Source organism: Lepus europaeus, chromosome 2 (assembly GCF_033115175.1).
Source record: "Lepus europaeus isolate LE1 chromosome 2, mLepTim1.pri, whole genome shotgun sequence".
NCBI lineage: Eukaryota > Metazoa > Chordata > Mammalia > Lagomorpha > Leporidae > Lepus > Lepus europaeus.
In genome coordinates, this window is record NC_084828.1 from 100,794,375 (window position 1) to 100,807,018 (window position 12,644).

Here is a 12,644-nt window from a genome sequence, read left to right on the forward strand (position 1 = left end):
TTGCTACTATTATTATTATCATCAAGACAAGTATAGAGACTTCTTTGAAAAACCATGTTTAACCTTTATACCTGGTATATAATTAGGAAGAAAGAACTCAAATATCACTTTCATAAATATTTTAAGATGCTGCCTAAATGTATCAATTACAAATAATAGCCATTAGACTTTAAGAAAACTTTTATAACAAAATAACTTTAAAAGTTATTAATATTTATAAATATAAAAATAAGTTTCAAAATATAATTCTCTCCTTTCCCTGTTGTCATGTATGGTTTCATTTCAGTTTGGAATCTGTATTTTCCCCACTAATGTTGCTTTATATGATGTGCTCCATAAAACTATATTCACAGAATAATAGTAAATGATTTAGTTAAAGCTCCAATGTTTTAGAACTGGCTAGGAAATTAGACTGCTAAGGAGAGGTGGGTGTTGTTGCGCAGCATGGTAAGCCACCACTTGTGATACTACTTCCAATATCAGAGTGCCAGAGCACTGGTTTCAGTCCGACTGCTCTAATTCTAAACCAACTCCCTGCAAATGCACCTGAGAAAACTGCAGAAGGTGGCCTAAGTATTTGGGCCACTACCATACACATGGGAAACAAAAATGCAGTTCCTGGCTCTTAGCTTGAGCCTGGCCCAGCCCCAGCTACTACAGCCATTTAGGGAGTGAACCCCTACCCAACCCCCATCACTCTACCTTTCAAATAAATAAACAAACCTTAAGAAATACGTGTGAACATTAAAAATAAGTATGTTTAGTTTTTGTTTTTTTTTTCTTTTAAAAAAACCTCTAAGAAAAAAGTACACTTCATTTGCTCTTAGGCAGTCAGTCAGTTGTTTTGAAATACAATAGGAGTTTCAGGTCCAGACCTGCAGTAAGTTAATCATGAGAAGCACTTGGAAAAGCAAGATCTCTCAAAGAAACGTAAGACACAGAAATCTGACTAACTTGTTGAAAGTGTGTACCTACTCAAAATAATTCTAAACAATATCTCACTAGCTGACCAATTTGCTGTTAAAAAATATTCAAAAGCTGAAGATGAGTAATTTGAACATTAACAGAAACAAATCAATAGCATAAACATCACTGCATTGTGACCAAGGACAATAATTTTTTATCTTTCCACACATGTGTCTTCACAACTGAAGGCAGGCACAGAAAAAAAAGAAGCTTACTATGCCTTTGAAATTATGTTTCTAAGATTAGAATACATTTCCAAAAACCATCTAGTGGGATAGGTTACCAATACTTTCCTAGAAGTCTTTTAATAAGTAAGGGTGATGGCCAATGGCTGTTCAGGGTGCTGTGACAGGTCTGTTGGCTTTTATAACTCTGGCCACTGGTGTGTAGTGAATGACCTATTCTTAATGCCTGTCATTTAGCTGCTTCCAATGCCAGTCACCAAGATGACTATGTCTGTGTTAAGTGTGAATTTCCAAAGTTACTGAAGAAAAACATTTAAGAAACGAAATAGTAACAATAATAATGCTTTCCTCTGTTTTCCAATGGTACTTTTTCTCTGCCACAGAATTTCACAAATAGGCTTTCAAACATGCACAAATTTATAAACAAGGAGACAGAAAGATTGTAGCTTCTGAAAACACAACTGATAGACTTGCTTCTCTAGGGAGTGGCTTACCTGCTCTTTCCTGAAATCAGAAACAGACTTTAAAATGCTAGGGATCTGAGAGCTGGGGAATTATAGAGACCTTAGAAATTTTGCAGGTGAAGAAACAAGCTCTGAAAGATCAAGATCTAAGGCTAAACAGTTAATTAATGTTTGAATGGAGAACCCATACGTTCTAATTCCTAATCCAATGTTCTTTTCATCACAGCACACCACCTCTCCCTAACCTTTCAAGAAAAATGTCTACAAATTGCAACAGAAATATGCAATTAGTTAACAACTTAAAGAAAAATGTTTCTTATATATTTCAAATCTAAACTCAATAAATGACCAACTGGTACTAGTACACACCAATGTATCTAATTTTCAGAGAGTTCTAAGTATACAGCTATTAACTGACAGAAATCTAAGAATAGTATTTTGATTTCCCAATATAATATTACTTATTTTTTAAATCAGTGCTTCTTGATGACCTACATTCAGGCACTATGCTAGATGTTGAGAGGATACAAAAATGAACACAACACGGTCCTCACCTGTTAAAAAATCTATGCCTAAAATCCTCTTCATAATATTGCCTCATGTTTTTGTAGTTCTTTATAAAATGCAGTTCTCCATTGAGACATACAAACTCCTGCTGAGTAAGGAAAGAGAGGATCAGAGCAGAAATGATCTATCCTTGAGTAGCATTTTTCATATCACAACACTGATTTCTTTGGCTTCTACAACACAAATATTTAAAATCTGAAGTGCACCTGATAAGCACTACCTGTAAAAATTCTTTAAAAATTTTTTTAAATGTCACATTTATTTCAAATGGCAATCCTGGCCTTGATACAAAGACTCTTTTGTAAAACCTGCAATTGAAATCTAAAAGTTACTGAAACTTAACCACTAACATAAATGAGAACAACTTAGATAAACTATCAAAACCAAAACCAAAATGAAACATAATTTGAGTATTTAATTGTTAGGCCAAATAGAAAACATGATATTCCTGAATTAGATATAAATTTACAACATAACTAACATGTATACATTTTTTCCTAAAGATTTGTGAAATCTGTAATAATTTAAATTATCTCATAATAATGTGAGTTACTTAGCAAGCAATACATTTTTACTCATGTGTTTAAACTCCCTAAACTGTATAGGTGGAGTGAGGAAGTAAGAACATCTAAAAAACGTTTTAACCAAATCAACTGATTATAAGGGATCCAGCTACAATACATTATCGGTATATCCAAAGTTGGGCAACCTTTTTTTTTTTTTTTACAGGCAGAGTGGATAGTAAAAGAGACAGAGAGAAAGGTCTTCCTTTTCCATTGGTTCACCCCCCAATGGCCACTGCACCACGCAGATCCACAGCCAGGAGCCAGGTGCTTCCTCCTGGTCTCTCATGTGGGTGCAGGGCCCATCCTCCACTGCACTACCGGGCCACAAGCAGAGAGCTCCTCTTCCAAGAGGAGCAACCGGGACAGAATCCGGCGCCCCGACCAGGCTAGAACCCGGGGTGCCGGCGCCACAGGTGAAGGATTAGCCTACAGAGCAGCGGCGCCAGCCTGTTTTTGAAAAATATAATATTTACTTGAAAGATAGAATTGAGAGAGAGAGAGAGAGAGAATCTTTCCTTTTTTTCCGTTGGTTCACCCCGCAATGGCCGCTGCACCACGCGGATCCGAGGCAGGTGCTTCCTCCTGGTCTCCCATGCAGGTGCAGGGCCCATCCTCCACTGCACTCCCGGGCCACAAGCAGAGAGCTGGACAGGAAGAGGTGCGGCGACCCGGACAGAATCCGGTGCTCCAACCAGGACTAGAACCCGGTATGCCAGCGCCGCAAGTGGAGCATTAGCCTAGTGAGCCGCGGCAGCAGCCTGTTTTTAAAAAATAAACTTATTGCCGGCGCCGGGGCTCACTAGGCTAATCCTCCGCCTTGCGGCGCCGGCACACCGGGTTCTAGTCCCGGTCGGGGCACCGATCCTGTCCCGGTTGCCCCTCTTCCAGGCCAGCTCTCTGCTGTGGCCAGGGAGTGCAGTGGAGGATGGCCCAAGTGCTTGGGCCCTGCACCCCATGGGAGACCAGGAGAAGCACCTGGCTCCTGCCATCGGATCAGCGCGGTGCGCCGGCTGCAGCGCGCCTACCGCGGCGGCCATTGGAGGGTGAACCAACGGCAAAAGGAAGATATTTCTCTCTGTCTCTCACTGTCCACTCTGCCTGTCAAAAATTAAAAAACAAACAAACAAAAAAAACAAAACTTATTTACTTGAAAGGTAGAATTAAGAGAGAGAGAGAGAGAGAGAGAATCTTTCCTTTTTTCCGTTGGTTCACCCTCCAATGGCCGCCGCGGTAGGCGCGCTGCGGCCGGCGCACCGCGCTGATCCGATGGCAGGAGCCAGGTGCTTCTCCTGGTCTCCCATGGGGTGCAGGGCCCAAGCACTTGGGCCATCCTCCACTGCACTCCCTGGCCACAGCAGAGAGCTGGCCTGCAAGAGGGGCAACCGGGACAGGATCGGTGCCCCGACCGGGACTAGAACCCGGTGTGCCGGCGCCGCAAGGCGGAGGATTAGCCTAGTGAGCCGCGGCGCCGGCAATAAGTTTATTTTTTAAAAACAGGCTGCGGCTGTGGCAGGATTAGCCTACTGAGCCGTAGCGCTAGCTGATAGAATCTTTCATCCTTCATCCATTGGTTCACTTCCCAGTGGCTGCAAGGGCTGGGTCAGCTGAAGCCAGGAATTTCTTCCAGGTCTCCCATTCCAGGGTACAGGGGCCCAAGCACTTGGATCATCCTCTGTTGCTTTCCCAGGCACATTAGAGTGAGCTGTATTGGAAGTGGAGCAGATGGGGCTTGAACCTGTGCCTATATAGGATACAGGCGCTGGGGGTTGGCAGCTTAACCCACTATGCTACAATGCAGGCTCTAATTGAGTAAATTTTTAGATGATGGAAAACTCCAGACTTCAATGTACTGTCTCACATTTCTCTTTACATCTTAAAACTTCAGTTTTTCCTATCCATAGTTTTTAATTTTTATTATAGTATTTTTTACTAAAAGGTCATTTATAAAATTCACTATTAACATAAATTTAAGGGGAAATTCAGGCAAGTAAATTTGATTTATACAAAAAATAAGATCAGGAACAAGAAACTTCAGCATAGTATTATATTATGTATAAGGTTACTCTCAATTTTACCAAATAAATAAAAGCTAAAATCACTACAGCAAATTAAAAAAAAACATGGTTTCCAAATAAAAAAAAATCAGCAAGTTTAGTGTAATGGGCTTCTGTAATCACTAATTTGACACTGGGAATACTCTTATGCCTATCTTCTAGAATTGATCCTGATTAGAAAACCATTCTTACCATACTTATATTTCCTATATCTCTTGGAAATTACTAAATATTAGTCCTCAAAGTTTGGTGAACTGGGATTCTACTAGTTTCTGGGCCTGCTTTTCTAAATCATCCTCATTTAATTTGTCTCTTTCTTCCAAAATGATCAAGTTTGATTTCAGTTAATCTTTGAAGATGATGTAAGGTCATCAGTTTAGACTCTCCCCTCCCCCATACATTATATATGTATTAATAGCTTGACACTTGCTATCTTATCAGGTTCAAATTTCCGGGCATAATTTCCCAAGCAGGTTGACCAACACCTGGGTAGTTCCAAGAAATGGAAACCAACAATGACTTTAGGTCCCACATCACACCTGCAGTGCCTAGCATTCACAGGGAAAACAGGACTTAATACACAGACTGTGTCCTTCTGTTATCTCCATAAATCTACTCAGGGGATCTAACACCTGAGAAGGGGAGTGGAAATGAAAGTCTATTAAGTACTGATCCAGATAAATAACTCTCTTGGATTTACATTCTCTCATTTAATTCAACAACAACTCTAAGTAATTACCCCCACTATACAGATTAGGAAATATGTCAAGTAATCCTGCAAGTTAAGGTTTTTTTTTTTTTTTTTTTTTTTTTTGGGACAGGCAAAGTGGACAGTGAGAGAGAGACAGAGAGAAAGGTCTTCCTTTTGCCGCTGGTTCACCCTCCAATGGCTGGCGCGCTGCGGCCGCCACATCATGCTGATCCGACGCCAGGAGCCAGGTGCTTCTCCTGGTCTCCCACGCGGGTGCAGGCGGAGAATTAGCCTATTGAGCCACGGCGCCGGCCACAAGTTAAGTTTTAAGAATCAGATTTTGAACCAAGACATCATATTCTAAAGCCCATATTGCTAACACTCAGAATTTTAAGGTGAGATCACCAAGTACCATATCGAGAATCTAGTACAATCCCTCTGTTACAGATAAAGACCAAAGATATTGAGATTGATTTGCCCAAAGACACAATGCTCATGGTGAAACAGATCAGAATTCCAGTCTCCTGACTTCCAGTACAGTACTCTGTATAAAAATGATAATCATTTCTGCCTGTGTATGTGTTTGAAGTGGAGTGTCACTTCTGGTACAATCTGAAACATCTCAATTGTGTCTACAAATAAAAATCATATGCATACTAATTTCAAGGATATATATTTGTAGTGACCAAAATTTTAAATGCATTTGGCAAAAATAAAAACTTATCTGGTTATAAGTTATTACATGTTGTAAAGAAGTCTGTCTCCAATACAGTTATTCACTCAAGTGCTTACAGTGTATTAGCTACCATGCATGGCAATAAGAATATAATTGTGTATAAGACAGAGTCCCTACCCTCATGGAATTTAGCACTTGTACAGGACTGGTTTGGGGCCAGCACTGTGGTATAGTGGGCTAAGCCACCATCTGCAGTGCTGACATCCCATATTGGCACCGATTCCTGTCCTGGCTGCTCCATTTCCAATTCAGCTTCCTGCTAACGCACCTGGGAAAGCAGGGGAAGAGGCCCAAGTACTTGGGCCCCTGTACCCACATGGAAAACCTGGAAGAAGCTCCTGGTTCCTGGTCAGCCCAGCCCTGGATATTGAGGCCATTTGGGGAGTAAACAAGCTGATGAAGATTGCTCTCTTTTTCTCTGTCTATCCCTCTCTCTCTGTAACTCTGCCTTTCAAATAAATAAAAAAATCTTAAAAAAAAAAAATACTGGTGCAGGATACAGACAAACAAGTAGGCATTCAGTATGATCAATGCTATGATAGTGGGAGTACAAGATGCTAGGGGAACAGGAAGCAGGGACATCTAACACAGACCAAAGGAGGTGATAGGGAACATGAGTAGGAATCAGCTAGTTAAGGAAAAGAAACAGGGTGCATAAATATTTCTGTAAGTACAAACAACATTTGCATGGAAAGCCAAGGGGAGGTATAGGAATAGACAAGAGAAATGAACCTAGAGAGAGAAGCAAGGACCAACTCATAGTTTTTTTCTTTCTTTCTTTCTTTTTTAAGATTATTTATTTGAAAGGCAGAGTTAGAGAGATCAAAAGGTCTTTTAAAGCCAGGACACTACAATCTTGTCTATTAGAATTACCTGGTGAACTTTTTTTTTTAAAAAAAAAAAGATTTATTTATTTATTTGAAAGAGTTACACAGAGAGAGGAGAGGCAGAGAGAGAGAGAGAGAGGTCTTCCATCTGCTGGTTCAATCCCCAATTAGCCACAATGGCCGGAGCTGAGCCAATCTGCAGGCAGGAGTAAGGAGCTTCCTCTCGGTCACTCGTGCAGGTGCAGGGGCCCAAGGACTTGGGCCAACTTCCACTGCTTTCCCAGGCCATAGCAGAGAGCTGGATTGGAAATGGAGCAGCAGAGACTCGAACCAGCGCCCATATGGGATACCAGCACTGTGGGCAGTGGCTTTACCTGGTCCGCCACTGCACCAGCCACTCCTGGTTAACTTTTAAAAAAATTTGTTTAGAGGCCGGCATTGTGGTATAGAAGGTAAAGCCTTGCCTTTGATTCTGCCATCCCATGTGGGTACCACCTCCAGTCCTGGCTTCTCCACTTCAGATCCAGCTCCCTGCTATGGCACCCGGGAAAGCAGTGGAAGATAGTCTAAGTGTTTGGGCCCTTGCACCTACATGGGAGACCTGGAAGAAGCTCTGGCTCCTGGCTTTGGCCTTGCCCAGCCCCAGCTGTTGCAGCCATTTGGGGAGTGATCCCAGCATTTGGAAGCCCTGTGTATATGTGTGTATGTCTCTCCTCCTCTATCTGTAACTCTTTAAAATAAATATAAAAAAACTTTAAAAAATTTATTTGATGGGAGAGGGAGAGGGAGAGAGAGAGAGAGAGAGAGAGAGAGAGAGAGAGAGAGAGGGAGAGAGAGAGAAAATAGCAAGCAAGAGTGCTCCTATCAGCTGGTTCACTCCCCAAATGCCTATAATGCAAGGGTGGACAGGACCAGGCTGAAGCCAGGAGCCAAGAACTAAATCCAGGTCTCCCACATGGGTGGCAGAAAATCATTCACTTGGGCCTTATCACTGCCTCCCAGAGTCTGCCTTAGCAGAAACCTGGAGTCAAGAGCTGGAGCCAGACACTGAATGTAGGCAACTCTAACAGCGGACATGGAAGCCTTATCCACCAAGCTGAATCCCCAATTTGAAATTACTTATGCATATTTATTACTACGAATATAGAGAAAGGTGATCTTAACTAATAAATCTTCTCTGGCTCTTAGTTTCATTAGCTTTATTAAAACCCAAAGGTTTTTAGCGAAAGGCATCAGAAAGTGTCAGTTTTGTCACTGAATCTATCCTCCACCACCTCTGGACTTAGAATATCATCTCCTAGGGATAACAACATTGTTTGAGCTACAGGACTGTTATATAGCTAAGTATACTTAAGAAAACTGCTTAAGTCATGACATTCTAAAGCTTACACTTCTAAGTTATTTTTTAAAATCATTAATACTACCAGTGGATGTTTAAGAAACACATTCCATTTAAAGAATCATCCCCAATCCAGAATTCACAATATAAAATAGTAACTTAGAAAATTGATCCTTTTAATGCTATTCTAGCTGCTGAAGAGATCAAATGGGATTAAAGTTAGCTCTCTCCAAATAAACAGATCAACACAGCAAATACCCTTTAAATGCTAATTGCAACTATTTAAAAATCTTTACTCAGTAAAGGGCACTATTAAGGAATAAGCTATACACAAAGTAAACTATTCCTGGGGAAAAGTTACTAAGATCTGCTTCAAGTATCTTTTAAGAGAAAACTCATTTTGGATGGGGCACCCTTTAAGATTTGCTGCCTTTTGTTAAGGGAATACTCATTTGGGATGAAGAGGATCTTGTCCTGACAGGAAGGAACTCTGCCTCCCGAAGGTCTTGTCCCATGCAGAGTAAGGCAAAGCTAATGCTTTTTCACAGTTTCTCTTTTACATCTCCTCATACCTAACTTGATGAGAATATATGCTTTCAAAGGGGTAATTTTTCAGCTTATGTACGGTATTTGTATTTAATGCCACATCCAATTCACTGAAAATCTAAAAACACTGGTCTGCATTATATGTTATTTCTGTAATTCTTTAAAACTGAATAAATGTCTTTCAAACTTTATACTCATAGTCAACGAACAAAATACACGGCTGTCTTCAGATAATTTTGGCTGATGACATTGCAGAACTGTTAGCCTGATAATTAAAATTTTCCAGAACATGTGATGCTTAAATGGAGATCTGTACTGTTAACCAGAATCTGATGCTTCAGTTAAAGAAACATTAAAACTTTAATACACAGCCAGGTTAACAAATTCTTAGACTGCAGTTGCTTAGAGAACCGAACTAAACTAGCTACACAGTATCCTAAGTATTTTCCAAGTCTTTTCTTACACGAAACGAATTTTGTTCGGTGCAAGCAAAAACCCAGAGAATCAACACTGCCCGCAGTGACTCAAGAATGGCAATAGAAATCACCCGACTTGAGTTACCTGGCATTTACCTACTCATGTTTCCTGGGGGTTCCCCCCCACCCCGTCCTCACCATCTATGATCCAAAATATCGTTCCGCAAATCCATAGCCTGCATGTGCACAAAGGCGCAGTGCTGGAATGAGGAAGCTTTACCAAGATGCAATCACAACTCTGATCATGAGGGAATATGCAGACTGTTTTCTACAAAGCTCCTTCTTGTTGGGCTCCCCTTACCCTTTATGTAACTGTGTAAACAGCTTCCCAACTGACATCTAAGAAAAGAGCTTTCGATTCCCGAGTCTGGTAACATGGTCGGCCACCATCACCACAATTCCTTCAGCATCCTAAAATAAACCCCTCAAACCGCGGTCAGAACACATTGGCTGAACCGTCTGCTGTTTACATAGCTCGATCCGGGGCGCTACCCTACCTTTCCGAGCCACTTCGGAGCTCTCAAACAGTCATCACATAATAGACTTAGTAAAGACACAAGTCACATGAGATAATGTGTCTAGTTTATGAATGAAGGAACCAAACGTTCGATTGTCTCGGTTAAAAGGAAAAAACAACCTCGAAAAGGAAGGGTGGGAGGGGAGTTATAGGGTGGGGAGACCGGTTTTCCCTCAACACCCCTGCCGGGCGATTTAAACCCAATAAGAGGCAAAAGCAGGGCCGCCGGGGTGGCGGGGCCGGAGTCCTAGGGTGTGACAGCCCCTCAGGAAGAGCTCGCGGCTCAGCGCTCGGATCCCTCACGCCGCGATGTTCGCCGCTACCCCGCCGCCCGCGGGCCGGGTGGGCGTGCAGGGCGCCGGAGACCGAGCCAGCGCGGCCGGGGCGGCGGCCCTGGGTGCACTTCCTCAGCCTCCGATCGCCCCATCCCCAAAAATGGGAGGAGAAGGAGGAAACGAGGAGTGAGGCGGCGGCCCGAGAGGGAGCGGCAAGCCGTAGCCTCTGCAGCTGGGAGAGGCCAGGGGCAAGGCGAAGGAGAGGGAGCGGCGACAGCAGACGAACTCCGCCGCGGGGAGACGACCGGCCGGGAGCCCCCGCCCAACACTGCGGGCGCGCCCGGGAGTCCCCGGCACCCACCCGGTCCCCATCGCCACCGCACCCGCTCCCGGCCAGTCCACGCTCTACTCACGCTCGGGGCTCCTCCAGGATCCGCGGCTCCAACCGCATCGGGTCCCAGCCCCGCGGGCGGCGGCGGCGGCGGCGGCGGCGGCGGCGCCGAGGGAGAGGAGAGCGGGCGGCACGGCCCCCGCCTCCCGGCCCCTCTCCCCCGCCGCTCCGGAGCTGCCCGGCCGGGCCCGAGCCCTGCCTCGCCGGCGGCCCCAGCCCCAGCCCCAGCGGCCGCGGGAGCAGCAGCCCGAGACCTCAGCCGCGGCACCGGAACTGCCGCTTTCTCCTTCTCGCTCCCTCTCCTCGCTAGCCCCCGCCACACGCCCCCGCCCCCGTCTCCTTTCTCTGTCGCCCCTGTTTTTTTTCCTTTTGTTTCCAGAATAAACTTTATTGGTCTTTTTCCGCTCACATCGTGTAAACAAACAACGAACTCTTCCCCACCCCCTCGACTCCCCCCTCCTCGGGCAGAGGAGGGTAAGAGCTGAGGAGGGGCCGAGCCTACAATGCCCCGGAAGCAGATGGGCAAAGGAGCGGAAGTGAAATGGAAGAGAGGAGGAGGGGGAAGTGGGCAAATCGGGTAACAGCTTGCCACTGCGTCTGCGCCTTGCTTTTCCGCCCGGAGTGGGGGTGTTGTTGGGTCTGCTTTTCAGGCGTGTGACTGTTTATTTCTCCGTCTTCTGCAGTACTCTGCGTGTTGTGTCATCCTAGGACAGCGTACGCGTCGTATATTTGTTTCTACGAGCCGCACGCAAGCTAGGGTAGAGGTGTAGAAAGAAATATTGGGAGCAAGTGAGATTCACTTTTACGCCCATAGAGGAAGCGAGATTAGTTGGGGGGCGAGAGAGAGGGGCGCGGTGGCTAACCGCGGCTGTCAGTGGCTAACCAGCAGCGGTTATGGGTTGTAGAGAGAAGGCCTTCCACGCAGCGTTGCTGCGCGTCCTTCTGCCAGAATCGGTTTGAAGTAGTAGCCCGACCCCGAGGTGGAATGCACTGCCACAGCCCTCTGCAATCCCTTGACTCATTTCGGGAGAACCTTTTGCTGTGTTCCATTTTTGTTTTTGCGACTTCACTCGGCTTGTAGGATTCAGTTCTGAGTGCTGAGAAAACGAACTTTCTTTCGCGTGAAGCCTTTTATTACAGAAGAGACTACGGAGGAGCAATGTTGGCTGTAGATGAGATCCAAGCTGGTGTCTTGGTGCTTCGTACCCCGGTCCCCTTAGGGTACAGCCCTGGGGATCTGTGACTTTGGAGATTCTCAGTACGGTTGAGGATCCGGCGCTCTGCGTTTTCTCCCCCTAGTGGTTTATCATTGTATTGAAAGAGCGTAGGAGCAGTAAGGAGAAGTGTGAGGTTAGTTTCCCACTGAATCTTTTAAGGAAAAGAAAACTTAGACGTGAACCACGCTAGAGATAGTACAGTCCAGTTTAACACCCAGAGCATAAACCTGCCCAGTACCAGTCCTCTCGAACGGCAGGTATATAACTCAATCTTAAATCTGCTCCTCTATGTGGTCATAGTTTCACTTGACTGAATTTCCATTTTTCTCTTCCACGTCAGCTCTAGTTTTCATCTCACATTTCAGGAAATTTTTGCTCCTGAATATTTTTCTTGATTTTCAGCAGTTTCAAAACATCGTGTTGATCCAGAGCAAGGAATAATAATTTTAAAAAAGCACATTCAATTTCTAGTTAAAGTAAACCTAAGGCATTCTTCCCAAATTGTGTTTTCAAGTACAGTGTTCTGTGAAATATTAATAAATAGTTCTTGCTGGAAAAATTATGCTAAGAATAAAATGTTTAAATAAGTGGGAATTATATGATACGAATTTTGTAATAATTTGACAGTGTCAGTCACGTGTCATAGCAGGAAATGCCATACCTGGTACTTGACTGCATGACACTCTTGTTGGTTGCCGGAGTACCATTTAATATTTAATTCACAATTGATTCCTTTAGCTTATTTGGTAGCTGCTCATCTTACATATCTTACCTTGCTTTCAAAGTATTTGCAGTATTATTCAGTGTTTAAAGTATGTGAGCCATCT

General features: G+C 44.0%; 1 protein-coding gene across 4 annotated transcripts in view; it reads right to left on the reverse strand.

Annotated features, from left to right (window-relative positions):
* Window positions 1–10,702, reverse strand: part of PIK3CA (phosphatidylinositol-4,5-bisphosphate 3-kinase catalytic subunit alpha) — a 101,380-nt gene extending 90,678 nt beyond the window's left edge. Inside the window, exons 1-2 of one of the 4 annotated variants that reach the window (XM_062211529.1) lie at window positions 10,623–10,691; window positions 2,170–2,267 (exon numbers count right to left, since the gene is read on the reverse strand). The gene's annotated coding sequence lies outside the window, so the exon portion shown is untranslated. Of the gene's footprint in view, window positions 1–2,169; window positions 2,271–9,718; window positions 9,734–10,622 lie in introns of those variants that run through there. The other 3 variants (XM_062211521.1, XM_062211535.1, XM_062211544.1) reach the window with 3 other exon arrangements.
* Between the last annotated feature and the right edge of the window lie 1,942 nt (window positions 10,703–12,644).